The sequence below is a fragment of the Lissotriton vulgaris genome, chromosome 8 (assembly GCF_964263255.1).
Source record: "Lissotriton vulgaris chromosome 8, aLisVul1.2, whole genome shotgun sequence".
In the NCBI taxonomy this organism is placed as follows: Eukaryota; Metazoa; Chordata; class Amphibia; order Caudata; family Salamandridae; genus Lissotriton; species Lissotriton vulgaris.
In genome coordinates, this window is record NC_141696.1 from 1,387,451,691 (window position 1) to 1,387,468,499 (window position 16,809).

At 41.7% G+C, this 16,809-nt stretch overlaps 1 pseudogene; it reads right to left on the bottom strand.

Moving 5' to 3' along the window:
- Nucleotides 1–6,803: 6,803 nt before the first annotated feature.
- On the bottom strand, nt 6,804–7,994 carry LOC147698796 (uncharacterized; annotated as a pseudogene).
- Nucleotides 7,995–16,809: the final 8,815 nt, after the last annotated feature.

The window sequence follows — 16,809 nt, forward strand, 5'->3', positions numbered from 1 at the left end:
GGTGTGTCTATTGTCCGTGTTTTATGTTGTTTGTTCCCTTCTTCCGCTCTGTCTTAAGCTTATGAGCTGGAAGAGGGGATTGTCTGTGTTATATGTTTGTTACTCGCTCCACGCTGTCTTTAGTTTATGCGCTGGAAGTGAGAATTTCTGTATCACTTTGTCTTTAGCTCTATAAGTGATACTAGTGTTATCAGCTGCACTTGTGGCCCCCAGTCCTGCTCTGTCTTAGGTTTATGAGTAGGACGGGAATTGGTGCATTCTACTTTGGAGATTTCCTTGCTAGTTGTCCCCCAGGTTCTCTGCTGTATCTCCTGGTTCTTGCCTGGACTTCTAGCTTCAAGCCCTGTCACTCACCTGTGAGGTAAGTGGAATGGTATGTTGAGCACTTGTATATCAGCCCTGTAAAGTACTGGTGCGGTTAGTATTGTTGTATATTTATTTTCCAGTCTCCTGCCATCAAGACTGCAGCTACGTCACCTTGCTGGGGGAGAGTGGTATACTCCCTGGGAAAATTCCCCCCACACTTTTTGGTAGCAGCTGCCTTATAGCGAAGTTATACCTTCTCGCTTTGGTAGTTGTTGTCTGGAAGTGTGTGGGACATTCATCTTTGCTCCTGTGGACGAACATCCTCCTCTCTCGAGGGGAACCCTTGACACTGATCTTGCCAGAACTGGTTTCACTTCTCCAGTGCGTTGCGTTTGACTTGCACGTTGCTTTGTAACGCTTGGAATTTATTGAGTTCCTGTAAAACAGCCAAACGGTCATTCAGTTCAAATGGTTTTGCATCCACCACTGTGCTGGCACAGTCGAGATCAGGTACCTAAAGTCTTGTCCCAAACAGGATTTCATAAGGAGTACGACCTCCCAAGAATTTTCTTGGCATAATATTTAGTGCCCTCTGGACCCCCATATAGGTGATTGACCCAACTACCACCCGCCCCTAATACCCTTGCTGTTAAGGATTGCTTTAGGTCCCGTTTTTTCCTCTCCATCACCGAATTTCCCTTAGGATGGTATGGGAGGAGTACCGCAAGGCCACACCCATACTTTCCATGGCTTCCTTGTAAGCCCTAGAGCTAAATGTAGAACCATGGTCAGAATGTAACATGCCAATTGCCAATTGCATATGTCCTGATGAAGACTCGCAAATCCTTCATAACAGTTGGAGCGCCAGCGGAGTGCTGGGGCCAAACCCATAGGAATCTAGAGCATGAATCCACTGCCACCAAGATGTACTTGTAAGCCCCATCAGAATTTAAGGGGACGCAGTGGTCCAAATAGACACATGGGAGGAGGTCTGTCTGAAATCAGTAATGGTGTTTGTGATGGCCTATGAATGGCGGAACCTTATAACTGTTGGCAAATATCGCATTTCAGTTTGTTTTGTCAACCCCGACCACCAGTAACGCTGCTTCAATAATTAAATTGTTGCAGTGACTGCTTTGTGTGCTGAGCCCAGACCCTCGTGTGCAGCTAGTATTAAACCTGAGCTGCGATCTTTGTTTGGTATTACTCTATCCCCCACTCCTGGAATTTAAGAATACGGTGTGTTATGCACATTTAACTTGTAGGAGTACTTGAGTAGAAAGCCTTTTGGCATGACGGCAGTGCCGTTTTGTGCGGCAATGATAGCTACTAGTTTCTCTCTGTCTGTTCTCGTGTGTTGAATGAGTGATTGCAGCAACGGCAGCAGTTTGCACTGTCGCCTCGGCGGCTTCATCAGCCAGTGAATTCCCTTCAACGTGTATGCCAACACGTTGATAACTCAATGTGTGAATATCTTGCGCCAGTGGCAGGCATGCTTTCAGCATTGCCACTTGTTTCCATAACAATTTATGTTTTATTGTGCAACCCTTGGAATCTCTGAACCCATTCTGGCCCCAGTAGTGAAGATATTCATTGTAAGATTGCACACAGTAAAACGAATCAGACACAATCAATGTGGGGAATTCCCGATTCGTGTACTGTAGTGCTAATATCAGGGCTTTCAGTTCTGCCAGCCGCAATGTACAATCACCAAGATATTGCATAGTCTTATTACTGGGAGGGTACTTGGTTCATTAAGGCTACTTGGTGTCTGTAGTCCTTTCTTAGTGTTTCTATCTTCTAACCTAAGAGTGTTCTATCTGGTGTGTGTGGGAGATTCCAGCCTTGGCAGTTGGTCTGGTCAGCTGTGAGGTTTTACTGCTCTGCTGTCTTATCCTGTGTAACTTAATAAATATATCTTAATAACCTGAAGACGTGTCCTGCTGCCTACCTAATCTATTTACAACAAACTTGCTGGCCCGCATTCGACCTATCACTATAGCACATGCTGCACTATATTGCTGTTTACTTCCAGTAGGTGGTTGGGCAGAACCATCAGTGTAAATGATGTATTCATACTGATCAAGAGGCAAGATTTAATTCGGGAGAGCAGAACTGTTTGTACTGCAGAACTGCTTGAGTTCTCAGTGCAGGATCATATCTGTATTCTACATCTGTTGCAGTGAGAGAATTAGCACATTGTATCCAACATGGATGCAATGCCTTTGCATTTGGAAGTCTGGCTTTTGTTATTGCTTCTAAAGTTGGTATCAGGGTCACAACGATAATGTGTTTCCCCTGTGCTAGTGCTATTTCTCTTTCTACACTGTCTATACTGTCATCAGTATTTTTTCTGTTGCTGCAAACCGATTTTCAGCATTCATGTACAAATGAGATTTGTACGCGATTGAAACTGTCTCGCCTTCATCGAACGTGATGCAGGTATATCCTGATTACCCGGGGACGACCCGTATTACCAGGTTGCAGACGTTTACTCATGTCTACAAGTGTTTTGAAGCTATCATATCAGCCTAAACTGAACGTAGAGTGTCTGTTCTGTATGTTTTTTTGTCCACTTGTTTGTGGTGAAATCTGGTCTTATTAGGTCGTAGAAAGGTATGACTCTTTTTGCGTAGTCTTGAAAGTATGTTCTGCCGAAATTTAGAAATCCTAAAATGGATTGTAAGCCCTTCAGAGTTTTTGGAGGCTGGATTAGTATGCACTTTTCTAAAAAGTTTACGGCAAGGCTTTTGCTTTCACTTGACAGCTTATATCCCATAAATAGGACGGTGAGATGGGCAATTTTTGATTTTTGTAAGTTACATTTGTAGCCCAAATTGGCAAAACCAATAATTATGTTGTTCACCCTGCACAAGAGCTCAAGTAATACATCGTCCGTCACATAAATATCATCTACGTCGGACACTGCCTCTTCATCCCAAGTTTGGAATAGCTCTGACACTCGTGCCGAAAATAACCCGGGCTGCTCTTATAACTTGGAGCAGGAGACAAAACTGACGCTGAGTGCCGAGGGCAGAAAATCCGGTCAAATATCGGCTTTTAGGAGCTACATTTTGGCAGAAGAATCCATTTGAGGTATCTTGTGTTGTATTTCTTCTGCATAATGTTATTCATTTATTCGGCACTATGTGCGTTCTGAACTGCAAATGTTTTTGTGCATGTGTTCAAGTGTGTGCAATCTAAAACCAAACGATATGTGTTGTCAGGTTTCATTACTGGAAACAAAGGGTTGTTCATTGGCGAGGTGCATGTTTCTATCACACCTTGGTATTCAAGTTGGTCTAAGATTTCTTTTACATGTTTCTTTGCTTCATTTTTAATAGGGTACTGTCTCTGTGGAGTTGGAGTAGTTTTTATTGGGATTTCGTGGTGTTTGGACTCCACGTCCCACCCTACATGATTGTGGTAAAATGCCAGAGCTAGCACTTGCGCCCACTCCTGCGCATTTGAGTGTTTTAAGAAAACCGGAACGAGGTAGGAAAAAGCAGGCGAAAATACGCTTTCACCTTTGGGCGGCCAATCTTTTTCTGCTAACAGGATGTCATATTCAAATGTCAAATTTTCCCAAAAGAGGCCTTTAATTTTTCTTGAGATGTCCCCCTTTATTTGGGGATTAATTTCGTGTAGACAGTGTAGGACACTCATCTTGTATAAGGTGTTTCCACTGTAATGTATTCATTCATTACTGATGTCACCAGAAATTCCTTCAGGTGCTGGTGAACTATTGTTACTTCTGCCCTGCTGCCCTGCTGTCTAGCATCGTCAGAGCCCATTCACCGTTCAAAAGCTGAGTCCTCAGTAACCTGGGCATTTCAGATTTTTAAGCCAGGTACTTTCTTCTTTTTGAATAGAGTCTTTGCTTTAGGTTGCTCTTCCTGTTTGATAATGAAATCTGATGTGCAATGTTTTTCTTTTTTTCCCTTTGGTCGATCTTCAATTTTTAGTTCTGACCGTCCTTTCCTCTCCAAGCTTTTTGATAAACCCTGAAAGGAACGAAAGGAACGTGTATAAGTATATTGATACCTATCAGATTTCCTAATGTTAACATGATTCCTAAGGTTGTACCTTTTTTCAGAGAACTCCAGTTGGGGAGACCCACGCCTTGATTGTGAAGTGTTTCTGTTTTTATTCTTTTTAGATTGATTATTATCCCATTTCTTTTTAGGAGAAATGGGTGTTTGCTTTGAGTTATCCTTATCACAACTACTCACCACTTTTGGATACCCTGATTTGGCTCCCAAACTAGCTCTACCTAATGAAGCATAGGTTTCTGCAATACTTTTTGGTAATGCGCGTTCCTGATTTGCAGGAGTTGTTTCCCTTAAGCGTTGGCATATGGCCACCGCTGCTGCTTCCACCTTGATGTGCTCAGCATAATCGCCAAGACTTGGTCAAAATTACCCTTCAGTTTCATCCCTAAGTCCAGGGCAGGTCCTGCCCTGTACTCATTCTATATCTGTTTTAATACTTCAGGAATAACTGATATTGTTGGGGTACCATGTGTTCTAATGTGAACTGCAGCAAAGAGTGTTCCCCATGTGGTACAATCCCCAAGTAAGGGAACCATTCCCATTAGCAAGCAAATTGTGAACATTCTGTGTTTTTCCTGCAGACCCATATGGGAAAATACTGCTTCCAACTGTGCTATTTTTTTAGCATTCCAGAATGGTACTTGATCCCTTTTTGATGGGAATGCACCCATTATTTCTTTTAGTGTCTGTGGAATAATTATTGGTGTGTGTTTGGAATGGACTGTATCAGGTGGAGCAGATCTTGCAGTTTGTAATGTGAGTGTTCTCATGACGAACTGGACAATATGTCTGTTTAGCCTGACTACTTCTTTATAAAGTGTACGCACTTTCCCTACTGGGAGTGTGTCTATCTCAGGATGTGGAATGTAAGTTGCTAAGACCAGCCATGTCGCTCCTCCTATGCTGAGGGAACTTATTCGTACGAGTGAAGTTGTGCGTTTTGGATGACCGTTGTAATCAAAATATAGTCCGGACTCCAAGCGTAGATTATTTATATTCTTTATTAAGTTGTTACTGATGCAGCGGAGCTCTTCAAGAACCCTCAATACTCATCCCACTTAACTCTGGAGAAAACTTTTTCCTACTCATCGGTCGGGCCCATAGCACTGCGATTCACTCATACACACACCACATTGCTCCCGAGTCAGTGGAAAAGAAGGTGAGCTGCTGGTTAGTGGGGTACCTAGAATTTACACTTTATACATTATGTACATTTATAAACTTTGATCATCATGCTAACCTGTAAATAGGACACAAATACATCAAGGTACTCCGCTATTTGGTCGATGGACCAACTAGTAGATGTCAGTTGATGGCGATTAAGATGAGCTCAATCACAATAATCTTATAATCTTTTAACATTTTACTCTGCCATGACATTTATCTAAAATAAAACAAACTTGAGTTTGATATTTAAAATAGTTTTATCTACTTCATTTGAGAAAGGAACTTTAGCAATTTATTTAGACAAGCAAAATTTAGGCATTTTATTTAGTACATGTTAAAGAAAATGAAAATTAGAAAAACATATTACCCATCTGTCATAAACGAATGACAGAGTCGCACAGGTTCCCAAAACTGTCTCTCTATTAATCCAATAATTTTCCACCCGATCAATTGCGCTTACCCTGTATATATGGATGGCTGCTGCTTATGGATACTCATTTCTGAAGATAAAGACTGCACTGAGAATTAAATCAGCTTTGACGAAAAAGATCTGGGATATTGGATCATTATATGGACCACGGATTTCTGTGACTGTGTCAATTTACTGTTTCTGGTTTTACAGATCACGGATATATGTTAGAAATATATAATTGAGTGCTCGGGGAGACTTGTTCATTGTATTTAACTCACGTAGGTGGGTTGTGGTGGGTGTTGCAGGCAACCACACCTTTCCCCCCCCCCTAGTAGCACCAGAATTACATTGTTAATTAGAATTTTCCCTTATACTTTGCTGAGCGCCCTGGTACCTGGGTTACCTAATATTTGGTTACAACAGAAATTAGATTGAAAATTATAGCCCTTCTGTTTACCTCCCACCATTCTAATATCCCAGTTAGCAGTTACTTAGCAAAAGCAAACATGTAGCGTAATTTTACTTACCAATTGTATTTTTCTTTTGCTACGAAAGATTTTTTCTACATATGCACATATACACACGCTTATTTGATCAACTGTATATTGTTACAGCTCTATGTTAGTATGACTCGTTTACATTCATTAGTTTCCCGCGTATAATGTAAGATCTTTATGTGTACTTTTTTGTTGATCAGTTTACATGCTTCGCTCAGTTAGTCGTTATGGTTATGAGAAATTGACTTTACAAGGGGTACACACAAATGTCTGTCTCTCCCCTGCTCCATCATCTCCCACCTTTGGTGAGTTATCACCACACAACATCCCACCTAAATGTTTCTATGAACATGTTTCAGGTTCTTTAGTTTAGACTTTAGTATCTTTCACAATTTGACCTCTTGAATTTTCATACATTTTTTCACTTAGTTCTTCTAGCTCAATTTCACCCATTTCACACTCTCTTTGCTTATTCTTTTCTGTATTTATTCTTATTTTTCTTTCTGCGTTTCTTCTCTTTATACAGACACATCCTAATCTCAACATTAATGTTATCATTATTACTATTATTACTGGTATTAGTATTTTTCCCACTAATGAGCTACCTATTTCTGTGAACCATTTCTTTACAGTAGAAATACTCTTGTCAAGTTTCTCTAGAACACCATCAACCTCCAGTGGAATAATTTATTTGTGCAATTCAGTAATGTTTTTAATATACCTTTAAATGTTTTGGCTTTTATCAGGAATATAAGTACAACAATGTTGCACTTTCCAAATTCCACAGACTCCTCCTTCTTTTGCCAATAGAATATCAAGAGCAAGTATATTTTGCATTACCATAGCTCTCATTTCAGTATTTACCATTAAAAAACCTCCAGCTGTACTTGTTGATAAACGATCTACTATCGTTGACAATTTTTGAATTTTGTTTGCATTAAATGATATACCCACTGCTGGTATCAGTGCTCCAAAAATATCACCTACTATTTCTAGAAAGCGTTCTCTTCTCCTACGTGTTAAAGGTTTACCTATTTCATGAATTTCATTAGTACCTCTATCTACATGCAAAATGTTGGGAAAGACCATACCCACGTAGCAAGTCCTATACCAGTGATCAGGCAGTCTATAATAAGCTTTGTTGCCACATATAAAAAAAAGACCAGGAAAAACAGGATCATTTCCCCCTTTAAATTCCCAATTCCCAATAATTCTGTAAGTGTCTTTACAATCACTTGCTCCCACAAAATAATTATCATACATAATATTATCTCGTCGAATACACAATATTCCCTTTTGGGGAAAATCTATTCCCAATGCAACATTACTACCACTTTTAACAAAAGTTTCTTCTTCATATTTCAATAAGGGTGGTTTCAATTTACCTGCTGTAGCTTTTCTTTGATAAACGAATCTCCTGTCTTCCGCCATTTCTAAAAATGCTTTCTCTGCCTTCTTTAATTTACATGTCAAGTTATTCTTAAACGCATATTCTATAGTCAATTCATTAATTTCTAAGAAAAATTCACCAAAAACTTTAGCAGGTTTCACTTTGTTCATTCTATGTACTGCAGAAACTTTAGCAAAAATGTCATCAACATCAGAATAATAATGTTCTAATTTACCAGTTTTATAAAACAAACTAGCTATTACACTACAAGTCATTCCATAAGTCAAAGGAAGGTGATGATAGTTTTCCCCCTCTGATACAGACGCAGGTAAATGCATACAGAGGTACCAGTCCCGGACATCCGTAGTTTCTACATACTCTCTTAACAGTCTAGAAAAACATTCTTTGATAAATCATTAATAGATCTATCTTTCTGTAGTTCAGTTTTATCTATCAAATCTACATCATTCTTTACATCATGTATCTTTTCACTCTTATTGTCACTTTGTTCTCCATATGAATGTTCAAAATTTGAATGAAACGGAATTAATATTGCTAAAATGATCCATATAAGCATTAATAAACCTGTGCAAATTAACCACATTCTACACCATTTACGTAACAACCCACATCTGGACGTATTAGTATTATATGCAGGCATTTTGTTTTCTTTTTTTTTTATTACTTTTTACAATTGCTCCTTCTCTATAATGTCTCTTCACTAAATCCTTTATTTAATTATGTTTCTTGTTCTTTTGTTCCGTTTGACTTTTCTTTCAATTTGCCATCCTTAATTTTCTTAATTTTCAACACAGTTTCTTTTCCTTCTTTGTCTTTTTCACTCACCAAAGTCAATTTTGTTTTCTTGACTACTTTCAACTTTGTGTATATCAGGCAATGAGATATCAGGTGATTTGTATTTCTGGTTTAAGATACAAAAACATAAGATGGAAGGTGCACACAATTAGAGTCCAAAGGAAGGATAGTGTATTGTATATCTTCTTCTTTATTTAACAGTTATTTTCAAATACAGGCACAGCCAACGCGTTTCGTTCCATTAGCCTTGTGGAACTTCGTCAGGGCGAATTGATTCAATTTTGAAGTTTGTCAATCTATTCAGACCCACCGTGTGGATCAGACGCCGCCACGAGACTTAATACGAAAATTGAGCACCCGACTACAGACTCCCTGGCGAACGTTCGCACCACCTTGAATAATCATTATACCTAGTCCTCTAATATTCTGAACACTGCTGGATTTAGCATTGGAATACCTACTGGGCTTACCCACTCGTATCCAGTTTGAACACCATCTCTGAATATTGGAAGGTTACATGCCTTTGAAGACCTAGTGCCAGTTGCTGTCTGATCCACACGGTGGGTCTGAATAGATTGACAAACTTCAAAATTGAATCAATTCGCCCTGACGAAGTTCCACAAGGCTAATGGAATGAAACGCGTTGGCTGTGCCTGTATTTGAAAATAACTGTTAAATAAAGAAGAAGATATACAATACACTATCCGTCCTTTGGACTCTAATTACGTGCACCTTCCATCTTATGTTTTTGTATCTTTGACTCAAACACCTATTGGTAGCAGGTGTAGGAAGAAGTTTGTACCACCCAGAATTTAGAACTACAGAACTAGTAGTGCTTGACCTGGTCTGCTGCCTTGACCTTTTGGAATTTTGCTGCTTGTATTTCTGGTTTGGTCTACTCACTCTTTTAGGTCTTTGCAAAATGTCTTTATTTCCTTCTTTTTGACCTTCTTGACTTGTTATTTCATTCACTTGCTCTGTTAAATCTCCATTTACATTTATCAACTTAAATTGTAGCCCTTTAATTTCTATAGGCCAGTTGTCTCCCTTTCTGGGCTTTTTAATTACAGGCTCTATTATTTCACGTTCACCTTTTCAAGCCCCTTTTCTGGGACTTTTTCTCAGACTTTTTCTCAGTGTTGTTTCTCCTTCACTTTCATCAGACTCAGTCTCAGACTTCTTTTCACTTCCTCTTATTTTGAACTTTATGATTTCTGGTTCAGCCTCTGAGTCTTGTTTTTCTCTCGTCAGTTTAATTATTTTGCAAGGAATTTCTCCATAACTGGTACTTGCAATCTCATCCTTATCGTGAGTTATTTCCTTTTCTCCAGTTTCAAGATCAATATTTCTTTTCTCTGTATTTTCTGTTTGAATTTCAGGTTTTCCACTTTTACCAGTTCTATCCTGGTCTTTTTCAGTGTCCAAACTGATTTTTGCTGCTTCCAGATGTCGACTTACAGGTCGATTTTCAAGATCTGGAATTTCAATTATTTCAGTCTCTGTTTCTGATGCTGAACTTGAGTCTGATATCTCCAAATGTCGCCTCACAGGTCGATCTTTCTTATCTGGAGCTTTGTCTGTTATCTCTTCTGCATCAGAATCTCAACTTGTATCTACTTCTACCGAAGGCTGATTCTCAGGTTCTGGTACTCGGATGGCGTGCTGGCATTGTCCCCCCTATTCACACCTGCACACTTTACTGCAGTAGTGCTAACCAGAATTACTTGTCTTGGTTTATCCCAGCGAGGAACCAGGCAATTTCTCCTTCTGTGTACTTTTATTCGGACCCAGTTTCCAGGACTCAAATCATGAGTTGGATGTTTTTCCTGAGTACAGGCATCAGTTCCAAACTGGTGAAACACAGAAGTGATGGTATTAGAAAGGCCTTTACAGTAATCCAATAGGATATCATCATTTATAGATAGCAGTTTGTTGACAGGTACAAATGCTTGTCTCTTTATTCGTCCCATCAGTATCTCATGTGGAGTTAAGCCTGTTTTCCTGTCTGGAATGCTCCTTAAGGTCCTTAGAACAAGTGGTAAAGCATCAGGCCATTTTAGTGCAGTGGCCAAACACATTTTACCAAGTCTGTTTTTGATTGTTCTATTAACTTGCTCAAGTTCCCCAGATGCCTATGGTCTGTAAGCACAATGCAATTTTTGATGAATATCCAGTGCTTCACAAATCAACTGTATCAGTTCATTTTGAAAAGGACTTCCTCTATCTGTTTCCATTGTTACTTGGAATCTCATCCTTATCGTGAGTTACTTCCTTTTCTCCAGTTTCAAGATCAATATTCCTTTTCTCTGTATTTTCTGTTTGAATTTCAGGTTTTCCACTTTTACCAGTTCTATCCTGCTCTTTTTCAGTGTCCAAACTGATTTTTGCTGCTTCCAGATGTCGACTTACAGGTCGATCTTCAAGATCTGGAATTTCAATTATTTCAGTCTCTGTTTCTGATGCTGAACTTGTGTCTGATATCTCCAAATGTCGCCTCACAGTTCGATCTTTCTTATCTGGAGATTTGTATGTTATCTCTTCTGCATCAGAATCTGAACTTGTATCTACTTCTTCCAAATGCTGATTCTCAGGTTCTGGTACTCGGATGGTGTGGCTGGCGTTGTCCCCCCTATTCACACCTGCACACTTTACTGCAGTAGCGCTAACCAGAATTACTTGTCTTGGTTTATCCCAGCGAGGAACCAGGCAATTTCTCCTTCTGTGTACTTTTATTCGGACCCAGTTTCCAGGACTCAAATCATGAGTTGGATGTTTTTCCTGAGTACAGGCATCAGTTCCAACCTGGTGAAACACAGAAGTGATGGTATCAGACAGGCCTTTACAGTAATCCAATATGATATCATCATTTATAGATAGCAGTTTGTTGACAGGTACAAATGCTTGTCTCTTTATTCGTCCTATCAGTATCTCATGTCGACTTAAGCCTGTTTTCCTGTCTGGAATGCTCCTTAAGGTCTTTAGAACAAGTGGTAAAGCATCAGGCTATTTTAGTGCAGTGGCCAAACACATTTTACCAAGTCTGTTTTTGATTGTTCCATTAACTTTCTCAACTTCCCCAGACGCCTTTGGTCTGTAAGCACAATGCAATTTTTTATGAATATCCAGTGCTTCACAAATCAACTGTATCAGTTCATTTTGAAAAGGACTTCCTCTATTTGTTTCGATTGTTACTGGCAATCCAATACATGGAATCACTTCCCTCAACAGGAGCTTTGCTAAAATTACCCCATCATTTCTCCTGGTTGGGAAAGCCTCTACCCATCGTGAAAATAAACAAATGATCACAAGGATGTAGCTCAGTCTAGTGCATGGTGGCATCTCAATAAACTGCATTCGGGTAAAAGGACCTCCCTCCCGTCCTATTGTTTCCAAACTCACAACAGTGTTTCTTCCTTGATTCAATTGTTGACAAATCAGATATCTTTGACATAAACTTTCTGCAATTACACAAAACTTGGGATTATACCAAGTCTGTCTGAAAAGTCTAATCATTGCATCTCTGCCTATGTGTGCTTGTCCATGGTACATTCGGACCATATTTGAGATCATGCTGTCGGGCATAATTGGTCTTTCATCTTTGTATACCCAAATTTCATCTTCCACTCTTTGTCTGCAGCCTGATTTTATCCATCTGTCTTTTTCCTCATCACTTGCCTCTTCCTGCAACTGTTTCACTTCCTGCCAAGTCTCAACTATGTTAGTAAGCATTAAAGGACTTGAAACATATTCTTCTTCTCGGTCCCGCTTGATAGAAGCTACGTTTCTAGCACAATATTGAGCTATTGCATCCGCAAATCTATTACCTTTTAGTGACATAGTCATCTCCATTTTCATGTGCAGCACACTTCACCACTGCAATACTCTTGGGCAGCTGTATCGCCTCAAGCAGCATTTTCACAAACTCACCATTTCTGATTGGTGATCCTGCAGAGGTCATATAGCCTCTTTGGGACCACAATTGTCCATAATCGTGGACAACTCCGAATCCATACTGACTCAGTCACTATAGTAACTCAGATATTTTTACTCAATTTGCATGCTCGAATCAAAGCAGTCAGCTCAGCCACTTGGGCAGAATATATTCCCTTCAGACAAGATGCTTCAATTTTTTTTTGTTGTGATTTAAAAAAAATCTTTATTGCATTTTATCTTTTCTGTTACATGAAATCTAAGCATTGATACGTATTGCACGTATAATAACATTTTGCCAATGTGCAACATTCCGTCCATCACCTTGTGTGTTTTAAAGGAATATGTAGCCAGTATCCAGAGTGCAGTTAGAGTTTAGTCGTGACTAGGCTTGTGTGTAGGTAGTGAATGTGGGCTGCTGTTCCTATGTTATATGCGGTTGCATGGACACTAGAGTATCTTGTGGCAGAAGTCATGTCTATGAATTGTCATTAAGAAATGTGAGGTCTTTGCCTAACCCAACAGCTGTGGCTGAGGTTCCTTATGATTGCAGCGTGTCCGCTTCACCCAAGTGACATGTAAGGTATTGTTCCCTGCTTGTTGCGTAGGAGGTGCACGCAATGTAGCATTAGAGTGTGTAAGGGCTCTGAGGATATCATCCCAGGTTTGTGCAATGGGATACTTTGCAACCCTGCCGTTTCTTCCCTATGTAGGATGGTGCTCTCCGCTTGTGCCAAGACCGCTAGGGATTTTATCCCGTGTAGTACCTCTGGAGGGTCCTTGAATTTCCACCTCTCAGTTATCATTCGTTTCGCGGTAATTAGGTCTAGGTCGCAAAATCTGGAACTTACTTTGTTGGCCTTAGTTCGTCTGTAAAATCCCAGGATACAGACCTTCCAGTGTTTCTGTTCTCGTGCGCCAGTAGGGTAAAAGCAGGAGGCAATACCATAGCATATGTAATAGATCAGCACCTAGGAGATGGCATCTCGGGCATTCGGAAGTGTTGATGTTAAAATATTTATTGATCTTATCTGGTGAGAGATACGCTCTATGAAATATATAAGTTTGTATAAGTTTAAATCGTGAATTGCGTGGTATATGCGTGGCACTGGCTAGGACGCGTTCCCATTCCTTATCAGTCCAGGGACGCCCTCTGTCCTCAGTCCAACGTGTGCGGAGTCTGCAGTGGTTTTAATACGTGGATAAGAAGGGCTTGTACTAGCCAGTGGATCACATGCGACCCTTCCCCCATTACATGCAAATACTGCAATAACTGATGTGTCGGCGGCTCATTAGTCAAGTGTCCCCATGCTAGCGTCAACGTCCGTGTGATGGCTGCATGTAGAAGGAACTGGCCCACTGGTAAACCATTATCTGCTGTTAGGGTCGAGAAAGGCAGAAGGGTACCGTCTGCGTATCGGTCTCCTAGTGTCTCCACTCCTGCTTCAGTCCAGGACGTCAGTGCTATGTCCGTTATAGAGTCTCTACCTCTGGGTGTCCCAATAAGTAGCAGTATTGGGGCATAAGGGATCGTGTATTTTGTGAGCTGAAGGCTCCTCCTGTAACATCTATGAGCTAATTCAATATGCATCTGTGTCGGGCAGGTGAGTTTCGCCAGTGGGTGAAGCAAACTATAGATCCGATTCTGCGTCCATGTTGATGTCTCGGTCGCCGTGTCCGTCAGGTTCTTGCCACTCAGCCACTTTGTGACCCATTGTAGCTGTGCAGCTAAGTAATATAGTTCCGGATGAGGAACTGCCAAGCCACCACTCTCCGGTGGCGCATACAGTTTCTGCAGTGCTATCCTGGGTCACCCCACATTCCAAATTAGGCCTCGAGTTAATCCCTCCAGCTCCCTAAAAAGTCGTACTGGGACATATACAGGAAGATAGCCTTGGCAGTACTATCATTTTGGTTAAGGTGGTACGACTCATCACATTGAGCAGTAGAGTCTTCCAGAATTGCATCTGCGCCCTTACGGAGGAGATGGCACATACCAAGTTACCTTCTTATATGTCTGCTGGGGACCTGTGGATATATATGCCCAGGTATCTGAATGTGGTCGGGTACCAAGCAATGATAATGATATCCGTCACGGCCACATCCTCGCGGAAAGAGTAAGCCAATGATTTAGCCCAATTTACCCTGAGACCTGACACTGCCTCGAAGCTACGGAACAGTGCAGATTTCGCCGGCGGCACGCAATGCAGGTCTTTTATGTACAACAGCAGGTCGTCCGCATATAAGGACACTGTGTGGAGTCCATCATTCAAGGGGATTCCCTAGTCCGCGCCACCCTCTCGGAGGAGAGCCGCTAAAGGCTCCATAGCAAGGGAAAAGCGCAACGGGGACAATGGGAATCCATGCCTGTTTTCTCGTCTAACCTTGATTGTATCAGAAATAAGCCTACCCGTGCGAGCATATACTGTGGGGCGCTGATACAGTAGTTGCACCAGTTGTAAATACTCCTCTCCTAGCTCGTACGTACGCAGGACCGCCGCAAGATAGGGCCACTCCAGTGAATCAAAGGCCTTCTCTAGGTCCAGTACTAAACAACCAGACCGAGGCCAGTTCTTTGTTGCGTACTTCTGGATTCTAAATAGAGTACGAATATAAAGGGAGAGGCTCCTTGTTGGAACAAATCCGTTTTGATCATTATGTACCAGAGTCAGCACAAACGGGGCTATTCGTTTAGCTAGGGAGGAGGCAAGTATTTTATAGTCTGTATTCAACAGAGCCAGTGGGCGGTAGGAGCCCAGGAATTGAGGGCTTCTGCCCGGCTTTCAGAGTGAGATCAGCATTGCCTCATTTTATGTGGGTGTGAGCGCTGTGTCATCTAGAGCCGCTGCAGATACCCGCAACAGTTCCGGAATCAATATGTCAGGAGTAGGCTTTGTAAAATTCAGCTGGTAGTCTGTGCAAACCCGGCGTTTTACCATTCGAGAAGGAATAAATACTGTCCCTTATTTCCTCCGACTGCAGAGGAGCACCTAGTTCCTCTTGTTTGTGTTCTGTCAGTTGCGGCAGTGTTAGGGTGGAAAGAAAGTCCTGTATGTCTGCATCTGAAGCCTTCAAACAATACCTGTACATCGTGGAATAGTGTTCCACAAAAGCATGGTCTATATCACTCTGGGTATGTACTGTGACGCCTTGTGCGTTTTGTATGGATGATACGGGCGCAGTGACTGCATCCTGCCGTATCAACCACGACAACAACTTTCCAGGTTTGTCTCCCATATGGTGGGTGCGCGCTGAGTGTGCTGTATAGATCAAATTGCGGTGCCGGTCTAGCAATCTGGAGTGTTTTTCTCTCTATCGTGCTCCAAGGGCCCAGCATTACCCTCTAGCACTTCTCCCTCTCTTCGGAGCAGTTCATTTTCAAGGTGTGTGAGTTCCGCCTCCAACTGTCTCCGCACACCCGCCCTAGCACAGAGGCAATCACCCCTGATCACTACCTTAAATGCGTCCCATCCTACCTGAGGCGTCGTGGCTGTGTCAGTATTTTCTACAAAGTATTGGGTGATGTTGGTGACTAGCAGGTTACGAAAGGGTGCTTCTACTAGCAAATCTGGTTGCAACCGCCAGGTTGGAATTGGCGGGCGGGGGTGTTCCCATGACACCTCTAATATATGTGGGTTATGGTCGGAATGTGTCCTGCCCAAATAATAGACGGCAGATACATGGGGGAGCAGCTCTTCCGAAAGCATGTAAGGGTCTGACCGCATATGCAGGTCGTGAGCACCTGAGTAGTAGAAATATACCCTGTTGTGGGGGTGATGATGTCTCCAAGCGTCTCTCAGGTGCCATTGTGTTGCCCAGTTAGTTAACGCCTTCATGGTATAGTGTGTGTTTGTACCCAGAAGGAGTGGAAAGGAACGGTCCAGTCAGTGATACGTCAAGTACGCTATTGTAGTATCCCCCCAATAACATGGGAATATCGTGCCATGGCGCCAGGATGCTCAATATATTGTCAAAGAAGACAGCCTGCTCTGTGTCGGGAGCATATAGTGATGCAAGTACAACATGCCGGCCATCCAGAGTGCCCTTAACTACAATATACCTGCCCTCCGTGTCCACCAAAGACTGTGTAATTTTAAGCAGGATGCCTGGCCGCACCCATATTAGCGTGCCTCGCGCAAAAGCCGAATACCCTGTGACAGACAATTGGCCACGCCAGTGGCAGTGCAAGCGTTGGATTTCTGTTTTGGCCAGGTGAGTCTCTTGCAGTAGAGCTATTTG